At 41.8% G+C, this 21,459-nt stretch overlaps 1 long non-coding RNA gene across 1 annotated transcript; it reads right to left on the bottom strand.

The window, feature by feature from the left end:
• Positions 1 to 4,942: 4,942 nt before the first annotated feature.
• On the bottom strand, positions 4,943 to 21,006 carry LOC141097945 (uncharacterized). The gene is made up of 2 exons (XR_012234099.1): positions 20,928 to 21,006; positions 4,943 to 5,340 (listed from the first exon to the last, which is right to left on the bottom strand). It is a non-coding gene; the product is annotated as an uncharacterized lncRNA (long non-coding RNA).
• Positions 21,007 to 21,459: the final 453 nt, after the last annotated feature.

Below are 21,459 nucleotides of genomic sequence, written 5' to 3'. Positions count from 1 at the left end.
AATATGATCCTGGCTGCAGCATTCAAGACAGATTGGAGAGGGGAGAGTTTGGTAAGAGGGAGACCGATTAGAAGAGAGTTACAATAGTCGAGACGAGAATGAATAAGAGAAACAGTAAGAGTTTTTGCAGAGTCAAAAGTAAGAAAAGGTCGAATTCTAGAAATGTTTTTGAGGTGCAGATGACAAGAGCGAGCCAGTGATCGAATGTGGGTGGCAAAGGAAAGCTCGTAATCAAGTATGACCCCAAGACAGCGGGGCTTGGGGTCATACTTGAGCTTGGGGTCATACTTGAGCTTGGAAGAGAAGGAGTGCCATTTTGGAATGCAGACTTTGATGGAATGGTCTGCGGGCGTCATGTTGCATTTGCAGAGCCCCTGATGGGCCTAAACAGTGGAAACCCCCAACAAGTGACCCCATTTTGGAAATTAGACCCCCAAGGAGCTTATCTAGATGTGTGGAGAGTACTTTGAACCTCCAAGCGCTTCACAGAAGTTTATAAACGCAGAGCCGTGAAAATAAAAAGTCTTTTTTATTTCCACAAAAGTGATTTTTTTAGACCCCAATTTTTAGACCCCCAAAGTTGGTAATTAGTGGAAACCCCTCAATTCTTGCTCCAACCCTAACCCCAACACACCCCTAACCCTAATCCTAACCCTAATCACAACCTTAATCCCTAATCATAATTCCAACCCTAATCCTAGTTCGCCCTAACCCTAATTCTAACCCTAGCCCTAACCCTAACCCTAGCCCAACCCTATCCGTAGCCCTAACACTAGCCCTAACACTAGCCCTCACCCTAGCCTAACCCTAACCCTAGTCCTAACCTTAGCCTAACCCTAACCCTAGCCCTAACCCTAGCCCTAACTCTATCCCTAACCCTAATGGAAAACTGAAAAAAAAAATATTTTCTTTATTTTGTTATGTTGGCCTAACTAAGGGGGTGATAAACGGGGGGTTATGTACTATTTTTTTATTTTGATCACTATGATAGTTTATCATAGTGATCAAAATGAATGAATGTAATCTGCCAGCCGGAGCCGGCAGATTCCCGGCGGGCGCACAGCGCATGCGCCCGCCATTTTCTTTCTATAGGGTTAATAACGGTGATCACAAAAGCGGGGTCGGTAAAAACCCATCGATTCATGTTTTCTGGGGTCTCGGCTACCCCTGGCTGCCGAGACCCCGGAGAAAATCCGTCACTGGGGGGCGCTATTCGCTTTCTCCATAGCGCTGTGAATTAGCGGCGCTGTGGTTTTAGTACACTTAATTACTGCCGTTAAAAGGCGTATCGGCGATTGCTAATGGGTTAACCAATGAATCCATGTAAACAACGATTTGTGTAAACAGTAAGCCAAGCAAACAATGAACTATGCAAACAATGAGCCGTGTAAACATTGTGTCGCCTCCCTTCTTTGATCTGGTTTCCTTGTGCAATCTGCTCCAAACGTTATATTGAAACCAAAAGACTGAAATAAAAATTGATATGGATTTCTCTTGTAAGCTGCGTCAGATATTTCCACCTTTAAAAAGAAAAAGAAAAAACGCTCTGAAAATACCCCGAGAATCATTACAGAACGTGATGGAAAATAATTGCTCGTCCTGCTAACAATAGTATACCCAAGCCACGTGACTTTTGGAAAAACTCTTGAAATTGGCTGCGGACAAGGGAGTAGCTGGTAATATTTTTGTGTTATTGCTACAAGCTGAGCGATTTTAAAAGCGACCCTTTTCCTTCTTTCTCGTAACTTGCCTCATGGAGTAAGAGAGATGATTGGCTACTTATATTTTAAGATCGAGGCTCGCTCGGGTCATTTACAGGTGCATCTCACAAAATAAGAACATCATCAAACATTTATTTCAGGTCTTCAATACAAAAAGTGATGCTCATATATTATATAGAGTCATTACAGAGTGATCTATTCCAAGTGTTTATTTCTGTTAATGTTGATGATTACGGCTTACAGCCAATGACAACCCAAAAGTCATTATCTCAGTAAATTAGAATAATTAACAAAAAACACCTGCAAAGGCTTCCTAAGTGTTTAAAAAGGTCCCTTAGTCTGTTTCAGTAGGCTCCACAATCATGGGGAAGACTGCTGAATTTACAGATGTCCAGAAGGCAGTCACTGACACACTCCACAAGGAGGGTAAGTCACAAAAGGTCATTGCTAAAGAAGCTGGCTGTTCAGTTATAATTTAGTGAGAAGCACCGGTATGTGCCTGTCGGAAAGGACGCACCACTTTTTTTTTCATGTGGATTTAGGAGTGGATCTGGTACAAAATACAAGAACTGCTCCAAATACACTATTCTTTGTGGATTTTGGAGACGATCCGCTTTAATGTCGCGGTACAAAAACCTTCAGGACACGTGCACACTGGAGTTTCATTCTTCTGGCGGAGCCATCAGAAAAAGAAATGTGGCACAGACACACTAAGACTAGTGATGATTGATCGTGCTGGGATAAGGTGCTATCTGAGCATGCTCGGGTGCTAACCGAGTGACTTCGGCGTGCTCGAATAATATGTTTGAGTCCCCTTGGCTGCATGTCTCGTGGCTGTTCAGACTGCACGATTATGAAACGAGACTTCCTAACGTTCACAATAACATTGCAGTGTGACTGTGACTGGACCTAAAGTTCCGACATCCGGTCATGAAAATCTTCCTCATGAAAATGAAATGTCGGCATGTCAATTTATGCTGCAGATATTAGAGCAGATATCATACTAAGGGCTCATGCACATTGCCATACTTTCAGTCCGAATGTTGATCTGACAAAATATTGGTTTGCACTTGGACCAATGTTAGTCTAAGAGGCAGTGCGTATGTCCCATATTTTCCTCAGACAAACCACAAAAACGCAGCATGCCCGAGTTGGATCAAATATTCAGAGCACTCTCGGCCATGCAAGTAAATGTGTCTGTAGAAAACATCAGACTGCACTCGGATGATATCTGATTGCAGCCTGATATTCACAGACTGGCACAATAAGGAAGATGGGGAAAAAAATTCTCCATCTTCTCCATTATGAGAATCAGATGAAACTGTGATCATAATCTTATTAGCATAATTGACTCAATTATCTCAGATGAGGGAAGCCACAGCTGTCTGACCATAGCCTCAAAGAAATGATAAAGTCACAGCCAGTCATACCAATATCCCTAAGGCCACGCTCACACCTTCAGTATTTGGTAAGTATTTCACATCAGTATTTATAAGCCAAAACCAGAAGTGGGGACATGTTTCTAATTATACACTGCTCAAAAAAATAAAGGGAACACTAAAATACCACATCCTAGCTATCTCTGAATGAATTATTCCAGTTTCAGATTTTTATTCATTACATAGTGGAATGTGTTCAGAACAATAGAACATAACGATTATTAATGTAAATCAAAATGAATATCCCATGGAGGTTTGGATTTGGAATTATACTCAAAATCAAAGTGGAAAATCAAATTACAGGCTGATCCAACTTCAGTGGAAATGCCTCATGACAAGGAAAAGATGCTCAGTATTGTGGGTGGCCTCCACGTGCCCGTACGACCTCAATACTGTACAACACCTGGGCATGCTCCTGATGAGGCGGCGGATGGTCTCCTGATGGATCTCCTCTCAGACCTGGACTAAAGCATCCGCCAACTCCGGGACAGTGTGTGGTGCAACGTGACACGTTTGTGGATGGAGCGAGACATGATGTCCCAGATGTGCTAAATCGGATTCAGGTTTGGGGAACAGGTGGGTCAGTCCATAGCTTCAATGCCTTCATCTTGCAGGAACTGCTGACACACTCCAGCCACATGAGGTCTGGTATAGACCTGCATTAGGAGGAACCCAGGGCCAACCGCACCAGCATATGGTCTCACAAGGGGTCTGAGGATCTCATCTCGGTACCTAATGGCTGTCAGGCTACCTCTGGCGAGCACATGGAGGGCTGTGTGGCCCTCCAAAGAAATGCCACCCCACACCATTACTGACCCACTGCCAAATCGGTCATGCTGAAGGATGTTGCAGGCAGCAGATCGCTCTCCATGGCATCTCCAGACTCTGTCACATGTGCTCAATGTGAACTTGCTTTCATCTGTGAAGAGCACAGGGCGCCAGTGGCGAATTTGCTAACCCTGGTGTTCTGTGGCAAATGCCAAGCGTCCTGCACAGTGTTGGGCTGTGAGCACAACCCCCATCTGTGGACGTCAGGCACTCAGACCATCCTCATGGAGTCGGTTTCTAACCGTTGTGCAGACACATGCACATTTGTGGCCTGCTGGAGGTCATTTTGCAGGGCTCTGGCAGTGCTCCTCCTGTTCCTCCTTGCACAAAGGCTGAGGTAGTGGTCCTGCTACTGGGTTGTTGCCCTCCTACGGCCCCTCCACATCTCCAGGTGTACTGGCCTGTCTCTTGGTAGCACCTTCAGTCTCTGGACACTATGCTGAGACTCAGCAAACCTTCTTGCCACAGCTCGCATTGATGTGCCATCCTGGATGAGCTGCACTACCTGAGCCACTGGTGTGGGTGGTAGAGTCCGTCTCATGCTACCACGAGTGTGAAAGCACAACCAACATTCAAAAGTGACCAAAACATCAGCCAGAAAGCGTTGGTACTGAGACGTGGTCCCCACCTGCAGAACCACTCCTTTATTGAGGGTGTCTTGATAATTGCCAATAATCTCCATCTGTTGTCTATTCCATTTGTACAACAGCATGTGAAATTGATTGTCAATCAGTGTCGCTTCCTAAGTGGACAGTTTGATTTCACAGAAGTTTGATTTACTTGGAGTTATACTCTGTTGTTTAAGTGTTCCCTTTATTTTTTGGAGCAGCGTACTTTTCCTCTGATTGTCCCACTCCTGGTTTTGGCTTCCAAAGACTGATATAAAATACTGACCAAATACTGACTATGTGAACGTGGCCTAACCATGAGTAGAAAATCAATAAAAATCACATATATCAGAATTAAGCTAAATTTTAATTTTCAAGTTCACTATGCATAATTAAAGAAACTAAATTATTAAAATTGTATCTTTTCCAGCTTTTTACAAAAATAAAGACGCATCTTTCGAGGGGGAAAACAACATAAAAATCAGCTTCAAGTTAAACCGGTCTGGTTGTGAAAAGGTTAAATCCTTGACAAATCGCTTTGGTGCAGAGATTTTCGAGTGGCGAGTCTATGGATCTCTCCCGTATCGCTGTCCGGTAGAATAAGCCACTGGATACCAGTGAGTAATAAGCAGTCCACGAACTGCGCTCCATTGCGAGACCTCCGTCATGCTGAACCGTCCTTGGGAGGACTGGAGTCTGAACTCGTGCTCTCCTCTTGTACGGGAACTCTGAACCTCTCACCTCCTGGGAAGAGACACAAAAGGGAAGAATAAAAATGTTGAATACTGCAGTTGATCCCAAGCTGGGTGCCCAATGTCAGGGTAAAGCTTAGGATTGTGGTAAATTTGCTGGATACCAAGGCCGCTGCGTTTTGCACAAACACTGAGGTTCTGGGGCGGCCGTTGTACCTTCATTATCAGGATAGGCGGAGGTCCCAGGGGTTAAATGATGATGTAATCTAGTGATGATTCATAAGATTATAGGATGTTAACGAGATCTGTCATAATACAAACTGCATACATTATTAAAAGTACATGATGAGGCTGGTGTACTTACTTTGAAAATTCACATGAGAACGGCTGAATTATTCTTTGTTAAACTTTTTTTCTGTCTAACTACTGGACTCATAAAATGCTCATCATATAATCAGGATTATATAGCCTTGCTGACTCAGTTTTTCAAAGAAAGTACTCTGGCTGACGGGATGATGTGGGATATTAGGGGTAGTAGTCCGGTGGCTCTGGCTGACAGGATGATGTGGGATATTAGGGGTAGTAGTCCAGTGGCTCTGGCTGATGGGATGATGTGGGATATTAGGGGTAGTAGTCCGGTTGCTTTGACGGGATGATGTGGGATATTAGTGGATCGCTCGCCAGGGCAGTGGGGTACTCGGTACCGGGACCGTTGATCTCAATGGGAGTTGTCACGGTAGCTGTGACCCGGTCCATGGCCCTGGGCGTCCATTGTAAAAGGGGGATTGCAAGTACGTGTGGATAATGATTAAAGTTTATGAGTGTATGATTCGTGACGCCACCTGTGGTGTTTGGCAATGAAGATGTTAAGCCGACGCTGAAGACAGATCCTCTGGAACAGATGGTGTGGTGCCGCAATGATGTTGTGGCCCTCCACAGGTAGGAATGTAGTCCCAGGTCAGAGTAGATGAAGAGATAGGGAAGAGACGTAGATGGTGCAGTGTTAGGCACAGAGATGTAGCAGTGCTGAGTGTGTTGGCGCCGGAATAAGCGGAGGACACCAGGGCATGTAGTTCCAAAGCTTTACTCACAGTCTGTTGTGCATACAGGTGCCCGCATCTGTGCCGTGTCCTCCAGGTCAGGGGCTCAGCCAACCGCCAGGCAAGATGAAGTACTCCGCCAGCATGTGCCTTTCCAGAACGTTTCCCTTCTAGCGCCTATTTGAAGTACTCACAGTATTGAGTTACTCTGGAGTTCCTCCTTTCAGATGTTCTTTGAACTCTACTTGTACGGCAGACAGCTGTAGCCTGCTTCGGGGACTCCTTGCTACTAAGTCCCGGCTCACTCACGTTACAAGTCTTGTGTGGGAATAAAGTGGTGACAACTTCTATTCCTCCGGTGTCTGCTGCAGGACCATTAGTATCCATACAACCTCGGGGACCGGACCCCGGCCATGCGCTTAGAACTTGAGGAAGGGCTCTGCTCTAATCCTAGTCCTTAGTTCTCTTCTCCTTACGTTCCGTACAAAACTATCTTTCTTATGGAGAATTAGGCTTTCCGAATATCTCTTTCCTGTGCCAGCAGCTCCAGGTCACTGAGGTCTGCTGCAGCACTTCCTTCCATCCATCCCACTCAGGGGATCTTCTCTCATCAACTACTCCTGAATCCTATCTTCTCCTGCTCTTTGGTGCAGACATAGCTCCACCCACCTCCCAGCGCTCTTCGTGTTCCAAGCAGGGAGCCACCAAAGGTGCTTTGCTACACTACTATGTTGCGTGGGATGCAGGTGTTGGAGTGTGGTCAGGTGACTCCACCTTACCTGGATGGTGGGTTACCACACCTCAGGAGGAGGTGCAGTACCTCTGTGGCGACTGAACCCTCAGGGGCTCCACATTAGTAGTCTGGTGGCTCTGGCTGATGGGACGATGTGGGATATTAGTAGTCTGGTGGCTCTGGCTGACGGGACGATGTGGGATATTAGGGGTAGTAGTCCGGTGGCTCTTGCTGATGGGATGATGTGGGATATTAGTGATAGTTAGTGTTGAGCATTCTGATACTGCAAATATCGGGTATCGGCCGATATTCGCTGTATCGGAATTCCGATACCGAGTACCTATATTTTTTCAATATCGGAATCGGAAGTTCCCATAATGCAATGAGCCACTGTTGTGGCTCTGATTGGCTGCCAAAATGACATCATCATGATGCGACGTCAGTTCGGGCCTTCCGGGGGGTCTGTACCGGCCTGCCCGGGTGTCTGTGCCGGCCTGCCGGGGTGTCTGTGCCGGCCTGCCGGGGGTCTGTGCCAACTGCCCGGGGGTCTATGCCAACTGCCGGGGGTCTTTACTGACTGTCCGGGGGTCTGTGCAGGCTGCGGGGGTCTGTGCCGGCCTGCCGGGGGTCTGTGCCGGCTGCCCGGGGGTCTGTGCGGACTGCCGGGGGTCTGTACCGGCCTGCCGGGGGCCTGTGCTGGCCTGCCGGTGGTATGTGCCGACTGTCCGGGGGTCTGTGCAGGCTGCGGGGGTCTGTGCAGGCATCGTCCGATGGGACTACAAGTCCCATCGGGCGATGCCTGCTACCATGACGGTAATTGACACATTAGCCAATGATGGGACAGTAGTAGTCCCATCATCCGGCTAATGTGTTGAATGTGAAAAAAAAAAAAATAATAATACATACTACATACATACTACATACATGCTACATACATGCAACATACATACTACATACATGCTACATACATACTACATACAGTCATATGTAAAAGTTTGGGCACCCCTATTAATGTTAACCTTTTTTCTTTATAACAATTTTGGTTTTTGCAACAGCTATTTCAGTTTCATATATCTAATAACTGATGGACTCAGTTATATTTCTGGATTCAAATGAGGTTTATTGTACTAACAGAAAATGTGCAATCTGCATTTAAACAAAATTTGACCAGTGCAAAAGTATGGGCACCCTTATCATTTTCTTGATTTGAACACTCCTAACTACTTTTTACTGACTTCCTGAAGCACTAAATTGGTTTGTAACCTCATTGAGCTTTGAACTTCATAGCCAGATGTATCAAATCATGAGAAAAGGTATTTAAGGTGGCCACTTGCAAGTAGTTCTCCTATTTGATTCTCCTATGAAGAGTGGCATCATGGGCTCCTCAAAACAACTCTCAAATGATCTGAAAACAAAGATTATTCAACATAGCTTTTCAGGGGAAGGATACAAAAAGTTGTCTCAGAGATTTAACCTGTCAGTTTCCACTGTGAGGAACATAGTAAGGAAATGGAAGAACACAGGTACAGTTCTTGTTAAGCCCAGAAGTGGCAGGCCAAGAAAAATATCAGAAAGGCAGAGAAGAAGAATGGTGAGAACAGTCAAGGACAATCCACAGACCACCTCCAAAGACCTGCAGCATCATCTTGCTGCAGATGGTGTCACTGTGCATCGGTCAACAATACAGCGCACTTTGCACAAGGAGAAGCTGTATGGGAGAGTGATGCGAAAGAAGCCGTTTCTGCAAACACGCCACAAACAGAGTCGCCTGAGGTATGCAAAAGCACATTTGGACAAGCCAGTTACATTTTGGAAGAAGGTCCTGTGGACTGATGAAACAAAGATTGAGTTGTTTGGTCATACAAAAAGGCATTATGCATGCGCTGTATTGTTGACCGATGCACAGTGACACCATCTGCAGCAAGATGATGCTGTCGGTCTTTGGAGGTGGTCTGTGGATTGTCCTTGACTGTTCTCACCTTTCTTCTTCTCTGCCTTTCTGATATTTTTCTTGGCCTGCCACTTCTGGGCTTAACAAGAACTGTACCTGTGTTCTTCCATTTCCTTACTATGTTCCTCACAGTGGAAACTGACAGGTTAAATCTCTGAGACAACTTTTTGTATCCTTCCCCTGAAAAGCTATGTTGAATAATCTTTGTTTTCAGATCATTTGAGAGTTGTTTTGAGGAGCCCATGATGCCACTCTTCATAGGAGAATCAAATAGGAGAACTACTTGCAAGTGGCCACTTTAAATACCTTTTCTCATGATTTGATACACCTGGCTATGAAGATCAAAGCTCAATGAGGTTATAAAACCAATTTAGTGCTTCAGGAAGTCAGTAAAAAGTAGTTAGGAGTGTTCAAATCAAGAAAATGATAAGGGTGCCCATAATTTTGCACCGGTCAAATTTTGTTTAAATGCAGATTGCACATTTTCTGTTAGTACAATAAACCTCATTTGAATCCAGAAATATAACTGAGCCCATCAGTTATTAGATATATGAAACTGAAATAGCTGTTGCAAAAACCAAAATTGTTATAAAGAAAAAAGGTTAACATTAATAGGGGTGCCCAAACTTTTACATATGACTGTATATACTACATGCATGCAACATACAACATATATACTACATGCATGCAACATGCATACTACATATATACTACATGCATGCAACATACATACTACATATATACTACATGCATGCAACATACATGCGACATATATACTACATGCATGCAACACACATACTACATATATATCACATATATACAACATGCATGCAACATGCATACATACTACATATATACTACATGCATACTACATATATACTACATGCATGCAACATACATACTACATATATACCACATATATACTACATGCATGCAACATACAACATATATACTACATGCATGCAACATACAACATATATACTACATGCATGCAACATGCATACTACATATATACTACATGCATGCAACATATATACTACATGCATGCAACATGCATACTACATATATACTACATGCATGCAATATATACAACATGCATACTACATATATACTACATGCAAGCAACATGCATACTACATATATACCACATGCATACTACATATATACTACATGCATGCAACATATATACAACATACATACTACATATATACTACATGCATGCAACATGCATACTACATATATACCACATGCATACTACATATATACTACATGCATGCAATATATACTACATGCAACATGCATACTACATATATACTACATGCATGCAACATATATACTACATGCAACATGCATACTACATATATACCACATACATACAACATGCATGCAACATACATACATGCAACATATATACTACATGCATGCAACATGGATACTACATATATACCACATATATACTACATGCATACAACATACATATATACTACATATATACTACATGCAACATGCATACTACATATATACTACATGCATGCAACATACATACTACATATATACCACATGCATGCAACATGCATACTACATATATACTACATGCATGCAACACACAACATATATACTACATGCATGCAACATGCATACTACATATATACTACATGCATACTACATATATACTACATGCATGCAATATATACTACATGCAACATGCATACTACATATATACTACATGCATGCAACATGCATACTACATATATACCACATGCATACTACATATATACTACATGCATGCAATATATACTACATGCAACATGCATACTACATATATACTACATGCATGCAACATATATACTACATGCAACATGCATACTACATATATACCACATATATACAACATGCATGCAACATACATACATGCAACATATATACTACATGCATGCAACATGGATACTACATATATACCACATATATACTACATGCATACAACATACATATATACTACATATATACTACATGCAACATGCATACTACATATATACTACATGCATGCAACATACATACATACTACATATATACTACATGCATGCAACATGGATACTACATATATACCACATATATACTACATGCATACAACATACATATATACTACATATATACTACATGCAACATGCATACTACATATATACTACATGCATGCAACATACATACATGCAACATATATACTACATGCATGCAACATGGATACTACATATATACCACATATATACTACATGCATACAACATACATATATACTACATATATACTACATGCAACATGCATACTACATATATACTACATGCATGCAACATACATACATACTACATATATACCACATGCGTGCAACATGCATACTACATATATACTACATGCATGCAACATACAACATATATACTACATGCATGCAACATGCATACTACATATATACTACATGCATGCAATATATACTACATGCAACATGCATACTACATATATACTACATGCATGCAACATGCATACTACATATATACTACATGCATGCAATATACTGTATACTACATGCAACATGCATACTACATATATACTACATGCATGCAACATACATACATGCAACATATATACTACATGCATGCAACATGGATACTACATATATACCACATATATACTACATGCATACAACATACATATACTACATATATACTACATGCAACATGCATACTACATATATACTACATGCATGCAACATACATACATACTACATATATACCACATGCATGCAACATGCATACTACATATATACTACATGCATGCAACACACAACATATATACTACATGCATGCAACATGCATACTACATATATACTACATGCATGCAATATATACTACATGCAACATGCATACTACATATATACTACATGCATGCAACATGCATACTACATATATACTACATGCATGCAATATACTGTATACTACATGCAACATGCATACTACATATATACTACATGCATGCAACATATATACTACATGCAACATGCATACTACATATATACCAAATATATACAACATGCATGCAACATAAATACATGCAACATATATACTACATGCATGCAACATGGATACTACATATATACCACATATATACTACATGCATACAACATACATATATACTACATATATACTACATGCAACATGCATACTACATATATTCTACATGCATGCAACATACATACATACTACATATATACCACATGCATGCAACATGCATACTACATATATACTACATGCATGCAATATATACTACATGCAACATGCATACTACATATATACTACATGCATGCAACATATATACTACATACATACTACATATATACTACATGCATGCAACATGCATACTACATATATACCACATGCATACTACATATATACTACATGCATGCAATATATACTACATGCAACATGCATACTACATATATACTACATGCATGCAACATATATACTACTTGCAACATGCATACTACATATATACCACATATATACAACATGCATGCAACATACATACATGCAACATATATACTACATGCATGCAACATGGATACTACATATATACCACATATATACTACATGCATACAACATACATATATACTACATATATACTACATGCAACATGCATACTACATATATACTACATGCATGCAACATACATACATACTACATATATACTACATGCATGCAACATGGATACTACATATATACCACATATATACTACATGCATACAACATACATATATACTACATATATACTACATGCAACATGCATACTACATATATACTACATGCATGCAACATACATACATACTACATATATACTACATGCATGCAACATGGATACTACATATATACCACATATATACTACATGCATACAACATACATATATACTACATATATACTACATGCAACATGCATACTACATATATACTACATGCATGCAACATACATACATGCAACATATATACTACATGCATGCAACATGGATACTACATATATACCACATATATACTACATGCATACAACATACATATATACTACATATATACTACATGCAACATGCATACTACATATATACTACATGCATGCAACATACATACATACTACATATATACCACATGCGTGCAACATGCATACTACATATATACTACATGCATGCAACATACAACATATATACTACATGCATGCAACATGCATACTACATATATACTACATGCATGCAATATATACTACATGCAACATGCATACTACATACACTCACTGGCCACTTTATTAGGTACACCATGCTAGTAAGGGGTTGGACCCCCTTTTGCCTTCAGAACTGCCTCAATTCTTCGTGGCAGAGATTCAACAAGGTGCTGGAAGCATTCCTCAGAGATTTTGGACCATATTGACATGATGGCATCACACAGTTGGCGCAGATTTGTCGGCTGCACATCCCTGATGCGAATCTCCCGTTCCACCACATCCCAAAGATGCTCTATTGGATTGAGATCTGGTGACTGAGGAGGCCATTTGAGTACAGTGAACTCATTGTCATGTTCAAGAAACCAATCTGAGATGATTCGAGCTTTATGACATGGCGCATTATCCTGCTGAAAGTAGCCATCAGATGTTGGGTACATTGTGGTCATAAAGGGATGGACATGGTCAGCAACAATACTCAGGTAGGCTGTGGCGTTGCAACGATGCTCAATTGGTACCAAGGGGCCCAAAGAGTGCCAAGAAAAAATTCCCCACACCATGACACCACCACCACCAGCCTGAACCGTTGATACAAGGCAGGATGGATCCATGCTTTCATGTTGTTTACGCCAAATTCTGACCCTACCATCCGAATGTCGCAGCAGAAATCGAGACTCATCAGACCAGGCAACGTTTTTCCAATCTTCTACTGTCCAATTTCGATGAGCTTGTGCAAATTGTAGCCTCAGTTTCCTGTTCTTAGCTGAGAGGAGTGGTACCCGGTGTGGTCTTCTGCTGCTGTAGCCCATCTGCCTCAAAGTTCGACGCACTGTGCGTTCAGAGATGCTCTTCTGCCTACCTTGGTTGTAACGGGTGGCAATTTGAGTCACTGTTGCCTTTCTATCAGCTCGAACCAGTCTGCCCATTCTCCTCTGACCTCTGGCATCAACAAGGCATTTCCGGCCACAGAACTGCCGCTCACTGGATTTTTTTTCTTTTTCGGACCATTCTCTGTAAACCCTAGAGATGGTTGTGCGTGAAAATCCCAGTAGATCAGCAGTTTCTGAAATTCTCAGACCAGCCCTTCTGGCACCAACAATCATGCCACGTTCAAAGGCACTCAAATCACCTTTCTTCCCCATACTGATGCTCGGTTTGAACTGCAGGAGATTGTCTTGACCATGTCTACATGCCTAAATGCACTGAGTTGCCGCCATGTGATTGGCTGATTAGAAATTAAGTCTTAACACACAGTTGGACAGGTGTACCTAATAAAGTGGCCAGTGAGTGTATATACTACATGCATGCAACATGCATACTACATATATACTACATGCATGCAATATACTGTATACTACATGCAACATGCATACTACATATATACTACATGCATGCAACATATATACTACATGCAACATGCATACTACATATATACCAAATATATACAACATGCATGCAACATACATACATGCAACATATATACTACATGCATGCAACATGGATACTACATATATACCACATATATACTACATGCATACAACATACATATATACTACATATATACTACATGCAACATGCATACTACATATATACCACATGCATGCAACATGCATACTACATGAGGTATTACTCCCTCGTATCAGATCAGTGACCACATTTATCATCGTGACCCCATTCCTTGGGGACCGTTCACGTTTGTCACACTGTGTTGTCATACTAGGCCCTTACAGGTCTTCATTGGACAGAGGTGGCAGGATATAGAGATACAAGCTGGTAAATATCTAGGACATAGTGTAATCATTGAGGATTATTTGAATCCTGGATATTAGTAGCAGTAATTGAATTGTTGCTATTGGTTTTTTATCTTCTTGTTGACATATGAATTTCACTGATATTTGTCAAACTTCTTAAAAGTGGGTAGAAATCCATTGTGCTCCAGGGTTTATATTGTGTATAGTCCTCATCTTGTTTGTCTTTTTGTGTTTAAGAATTTTATGTAACATCATTATGGGACTTTATCCCATAGATATATATTTTATGATCTTGTCCTCATTGTAAGGCAGGATTGTTATTGACCATTTCATCTGAAGGCTAGAAAGTTATTAAGATTGTACCGAGAAGGTATCCCTGGAATGAGACTGGATATGGTCCTTTCTCATCAGGTATCCTTAGAGAACAGTCTTCAGATCAAATGTGCAATGTGTCCTTATTGGTAACTTATAGGCCTAACTCTTACATATTATAACAAACTAGATTATGGCCCCATCGGGAGGATGCGATAGCATCACACCTCTTGCCATGTTAACCCTCAACACACACACTCCTCAACACACACTCCTCTCACCTTTCACCATCTCCACTCACTCTTTCACTCCACATACGACCCCTTCTCTCACTCCGTCTCTCATACTCACGCCGTCATCGCCGCTGCTCCACGATCCCCGACATCTTCTTCCGCCGGCGCCATCCTGGATCCAGACGTTGTCCACGCCGGCGACATGTTCTTGCGGCGACGCCATCTTGAGTATCGTGAAATCCCGTGATAGTCAAGATAGCGTCGCCGGAAGAACATGTCGCCGGCGTGGACGACGTCGGGATCCAAAATGGCGTCGGCGAAATCTCGCGAGTTTTCGCCGATGCCATTTTGGATCCCGACGTCGTCCTCGCCGGCGACATGTTCTTCCGGCGACGCTATCTTGACTATCACGGGATTTCACGATACTCAAGATGGCGTCGCCGCAAGAACATGTCGCGGCGGCGGAGGAAGATGTCGGGGCAGCGACGATGACGGTGTGAGTATGAGAAACGGAGTGAGAGAAAGGAACGTATGTGGAGTGAAAGAGTGAGTGGAGGTGAAAGGTGAGAGGAGTGTGTGTTGAGGCGGTGTGGTGTGTTGAGGGTTAACATGTGCGTGTGTGTGGTGACGTCACCGGTTACAACTGGACGGAAGTTGTTACAACCGGAAGCTGCTTAGGGCATTTATTATTATAGATAGAGAGTAAACATTGTATATGCCTGTCAATGTCTTTTTTAGTCTTGACAAACAAGGAGAAGGCACCACCCACAGCACACAGTCCAGAGGTGGGGAGATAAGCTGTTAACATGAGGATTGTTGTGGAATGTGGTTGTGGTTTTGAGATAAGACGGGGCCACTAGGAGACCCTGAATGTGTCCTTTGACAGATGGGTCGTATTGGATGATAAACTTACTTTCATAAAATGTGAAAGGACTTTATCGAAGTTTTAGATTGAATGGTGTGGAATTAGAAAGGGTGGTGAGAAAGATAATGGGTCCTGATTGGTTCTCCATCTGTGGGGACTTCAGAGGGGTGAATGGTAACCCTCCAATTCCAATCCCATTTGATGAAGCAGGACTGTTGAGTGCAGCCCTGGGGAACTTAATGGATAGGGTAAGGACAAGGTACACAGGTACAGCAAATTGGACAGAAATTAATATGACTATACAGCAGGATGACGAGGATGTCGATAGATATTATCACAGAATTAAAGAGGTATTTGACATCCATAGTGGCATAGTCCCACCTGCTAATATGATGAATGATACCCCCTACGAACAGCAATTAAAAAATGCCTTCTTAAAGGGTTGTCAGTCCCAAATAAGTGGGTATATTACCAAACACATGGTTACACACAGGACAGCCAGACTGACTGAAGTTTTAGATTACGCAAGGCATGCAGAACGGTACTTCAAAGACAAGAAAAAAGCTAAAAAGGGTCAGGTATTTTTAGTTGATGATGGGTGTGAGATCTTCTTTGCCCAAAAAGATCCAAATAAAGAACAAGGATACAGGGGTAGAGGAAGAGGAAGGGGGAGAGGTAAGAGAGTAGGAGACAGACTATCTTGTTGGCATTGTGGGAAGACTGGACACTTTATCCGACAATGCCCAGATAGACAATACGCCTCAGACATACAAGACGAATGACTAAATGTAACTGATACAAACAACATCATATCACAAATATCAGACTCCTTTTTGCCAGAGGAAGGAAGTAAGATTCCTGAAGAAATATTTAACTATACCAGGAACTATACCAGGAAAGATCTTTGAACAAATTATTAAACAACATGTATGTCAATACCTGGATAAGAATGAAGTGATTAAACAGAGTCAGCATGGGTTTGTAACTAATAAGTCATGTCAGACTAACTTAATTTCCTTCTATGACGGTATCACTGATTGGGTGGATCAAGGAAATGCTGTAGATATAGTATATCTTGACTTCAGCAAAGCATTTGACAAAGTCTCTCATACAATCCTTATTGAAAAAATGATTAAGTATGGAATGGACAAGGCAACTGTTAGGTGGATTCATAACTGGCTTAGTGATCGGACCCAAAGAGTGGTCGTAAATGGCTGCACATCCAGTTGGAAGAATGTCTCAAGTGGGGTACCACAGGGCTCTGTCCTGGGCCCTGTATTGTTCAACATCTTTATCAACGATTTAGATGAAGGAATTGAGGGTAAACTGATTAAATTTGCTGATGACACAAAGCTAGGAGGGATAGCTAATACTAGAGAAGAGAGAGAGAGGATTCAAAAAGATTTAAATAAACTGGAGAAGTGGGCAGCAACTAACAGAATGGTTTTTAACAGGGAGAAATGCAAAGTACTACATCTGGGCAATAAAAATGGAAAAAGCATATATAGAATGGGAGGAATAGAGCTAAGTGACAGCACATGTGAAAAAGACTTGGGTATACTAATAGATCACAGACTGAATATGAGTCAACAGTGTGATGCAGCAGCAAAAAAGGCAAATGCAATTCTAGGATGTATTAACAGAAGCATACAGTCTAGATCACGTGAAGTCATTATTTCCCTCTACTCCTCTTTGGTCAGACCTCATCTGGAATATTGTGTCCAGTTTTGGGCACCACATTTTAAAAAAGACATCAACAAACTGGAGCAAGTTCAGAAAAGAGCGACCAGAATGGTGACCGGTCTGCAAACCCTGTCTTATGAGGAAAGGTTGCAGGATTTGGGAATGTTTAGTTTGCAAAAGAGAAGACTGAGAGGAGACTTAATAGCTGTCTACAAATATCTAAAGGGCTGTCACATTGTAGAAGGATCAACTTTATTCTCATTTGCACAAGGAAAGACTAGAAGCAATGGGATGAAACTGAATGGGAGGAGACACAGATTAGATATTAGAAAAAACTTTTTGACAGTTAGAGTGATCAATGAGTGGAACAGGCTGCCACGAGAAGTGGTGAGTTCTCCTTCAATGGAAGTCTTCAAACAGAGGCTGGACAGACATCTGACTGGGATGATTTAGCGAATCCTGCTTTGAGCAGGGGGTTGGACCAGATGACCCAGGAGGTCCCTTCCAACTCTACGATTCTATGATTCAGGAGAAATTGTACAAAAAGAAATGTATATACAGAATACTTCACTTCCAGAAGTAACTCTCCTTGTGGGGAACCATGAGGTCACTTTTCTTGTTGATTCAGGAGCCACTAGAACTCTAGTACATCCAGATGAGATACCTACTATTGGACTGTCTGCTGCCTGCATAATAGTAAAAGGAGCAAATGGTAAGGCCCTCAGAGAACCATTGTCTACACCAGTGGAGATCCGAGACCCCAGCACAGGTAAAAGTGCAATTGCACAAATTATATTATCATCTGTGTGTCCCTGTAATCTGCTTGGGAGGGATATGATGCAAGCCCTGAGCCTGGGAATAATTCCTACTGCTGCTGGACTACAGGTAAAATCCATGGCTGAGACAATGGTGCTCCAGGGGTATGGAGAACCCAGATACTATCACAGTCTAGATCTAATAACTGCAGGACCATCCTCAGTTACTGAATCCTTAATCAAGGTAGCAAGAGATAAAGGGTACACACATGCAGATTTTCACACCCCAGAAGAACTACACTGTACCATGTATTACAGATATTTTAGAGGTCCTGATGTAAAATATGAAAATAGGTTTTTCCATGAACCATGCTCTAGACTGTTCTTGGACACCCTGTACTGGGATCAGAATGGGAATTGTGCTGCCAGTTGTAAACTGACAGAACAAATGAAATTGCTTTTTAGAGGTACTGTGCCACATGTTTCCCTCTCCAGATGTAAAGGTAGAACATGGAAATTCCTTGGTGATTTTGTTGAAGAGTGTAAGGAAAATAACAATGGGAGGATTTGGGTGATGGCTCATTTTACAATGCCAGACTGCAGGCATGTTCACAAGTACTAAAGTGGAACACCATTTCTAAACCCAGTGTCCACCTGCAGCAAGGCAGGAGAACGAGTGAGAAATGCTGATCCTTTCCTAGAATTAGAGGAAGAATTGACCACATACCCAGAATCTTTGTGGTCCTCATGACCTGCAGATGTGGGATCGATAAAAGGGGTGATTATACCCTGTCCAGCTCACCTTGTAACGCAACCTTGTTTCCAGTAGGGAGGGCGCCCCCATCTGTAAACGAGGCTGTGATAACAAGAGCCCCCACAGTGCCAGACCCCCATAATCTGCTGAACATAAGGTCTTTACAGTGATGTCAGTAATGTCTTCTTCAGCATCCTGGTACATCCAGATAGCCAGGTTTGGTTTGTATTCATATATAAGGGGAGCAGGTATACATTCACCAGGATCCCACAAGGGTACTGTGAATCACCTACTATTGTTTTCCAGGTAAAATCGGCTAACCTAGCTCAATGTGAGTCACCAGAAGGGAGCCAGATGCTCCTATATGTGGATGACATGCTATTGGTACTTAAAAAAAAGAAAAGAAAAAAAATTGGTAACAAAAGGGGTTATTTTTTTAAAGATGACCTATATGTATAAACTGGCCAGTAATCTCCTAAGATGTCACAGTATTGAGCCATGGCATAAGCTACGTCTCAACAGGAGGGATGGTAGAGGTCATATCTTACGTATTTATGATGTATGGCTTTACTAACTATTAAAATTTTTGTTTAATCTGAATTACTTGTGCAAAAATAATTCCTAAGGGAACCTGAGACCAGAGAGAGAGGACAATGTCCTCACCCTGAATACTTATTCCAACACATTTGTATGGATTTTATTGAACAAGTGTGAGGGAAAAAGTCCGGCCTTGTTATTATGGATGCTTTCAGCAGGTGGATTGAAGCTGTCCACCCTGATGCATTAATGGTACCGAAGGCCCTTCTAAAGGAAATCATACCCAGATTTGGGGTTCCAGAAAATATATAGTAAACTAAGTAATGTTATTATTACCTAAAACATTGTCAATTGAGTTGGGAAACCACTGTGCCTGTCATCCTCAGTCAGCCGGACTGGTTGGGAGACACAGTGGGAGCTTGAAAAATAGGTTGACAAAAACCATGCAGGAAACAGGAAAAATTGGTTGTACTGTTTCCTATTGGTTGTACTAAATATGTATGTCACACGGACATCTGTAGTGCTGACAGCCTTTGAAGTCATATACGTGAGATCTTTTCTGTTACCTCAGCTAAAGCTCTTTAGAAGGATAGATGAGGAAATTGATTGTACATTAGCAGAATATATGGCTAAGATATTAACTCACAAAGAAGTTTCTACTCGTAGTTTTGATCCAGGAAACCCACTAACAAAACCTGAGATCATGAAACCTGCAGACTGGGTCCTGGTGAAGGTGATAAAGAAGAAACACCAGCACCATCCTAAGTGGGAAGGTCCTTACCAAGTCCTGTGGACTTCTCCTACTGCGGTCAAGACTGCTGAGCACACCTCCTGGATCCAACGCTCACACTGTAAACTTGTCAGACAGGTAGGGGCAGAGTAGGATCTGACTTGCTTGTCAAAGTTCAGCTACAAAGGGAGGTGTTCCACAAGGGAAAGCTTGTTTCAAACTGGTGAAGTCTCCCATTCATCCCCCTACCCGGACAAGACGGTCAGATCTAGGATGTGTACATCAGGGTTAGTCACAGGTATATTCTTCGTGACCATAGTGATGGGAGATTGGAGGGTAATGGACCCAGCAGGAGAGGAAAGTCCAAGGTGGTAGAATGGTTTCACAGATTTAAAAGCCAGATTCTCCATTAGGAAAAAGGAAACATCCCCTTGCACAAATAAGAATAATTGTAATCAGCTACTGAGAACTTTTAAAAAACCCTAAGATGAGGGATCAAAGTTTATAGGAGCTGATATGTCAGGATTAGAGCCAATATGATATTTCTACATAGAAGTTCAGAATAATAGCATACATAGACCCA

This window comes from Dendrobates tinctorius, unplaced genomic scaffold (genome assembly GCF_039654945.1).
Source record: "Dendrobates tinctorius isolate UK_male_01 unplaced genomic scaffold, ASM3965494v1 ptg000086l, whole genome shotgun sequence".
Taxonomy (NCBI): Eukaryota; Metazoa; Chordata; class Amphibia; order Anura; family Dendrobatidae; genus Dendrobates; species Dendrobates tinctorius.
The sequence above is the reverse complement of the archived record's forward strand: the minus strand, read 5'-3'. Positions and strand labels throughout refer to the sequence as shown.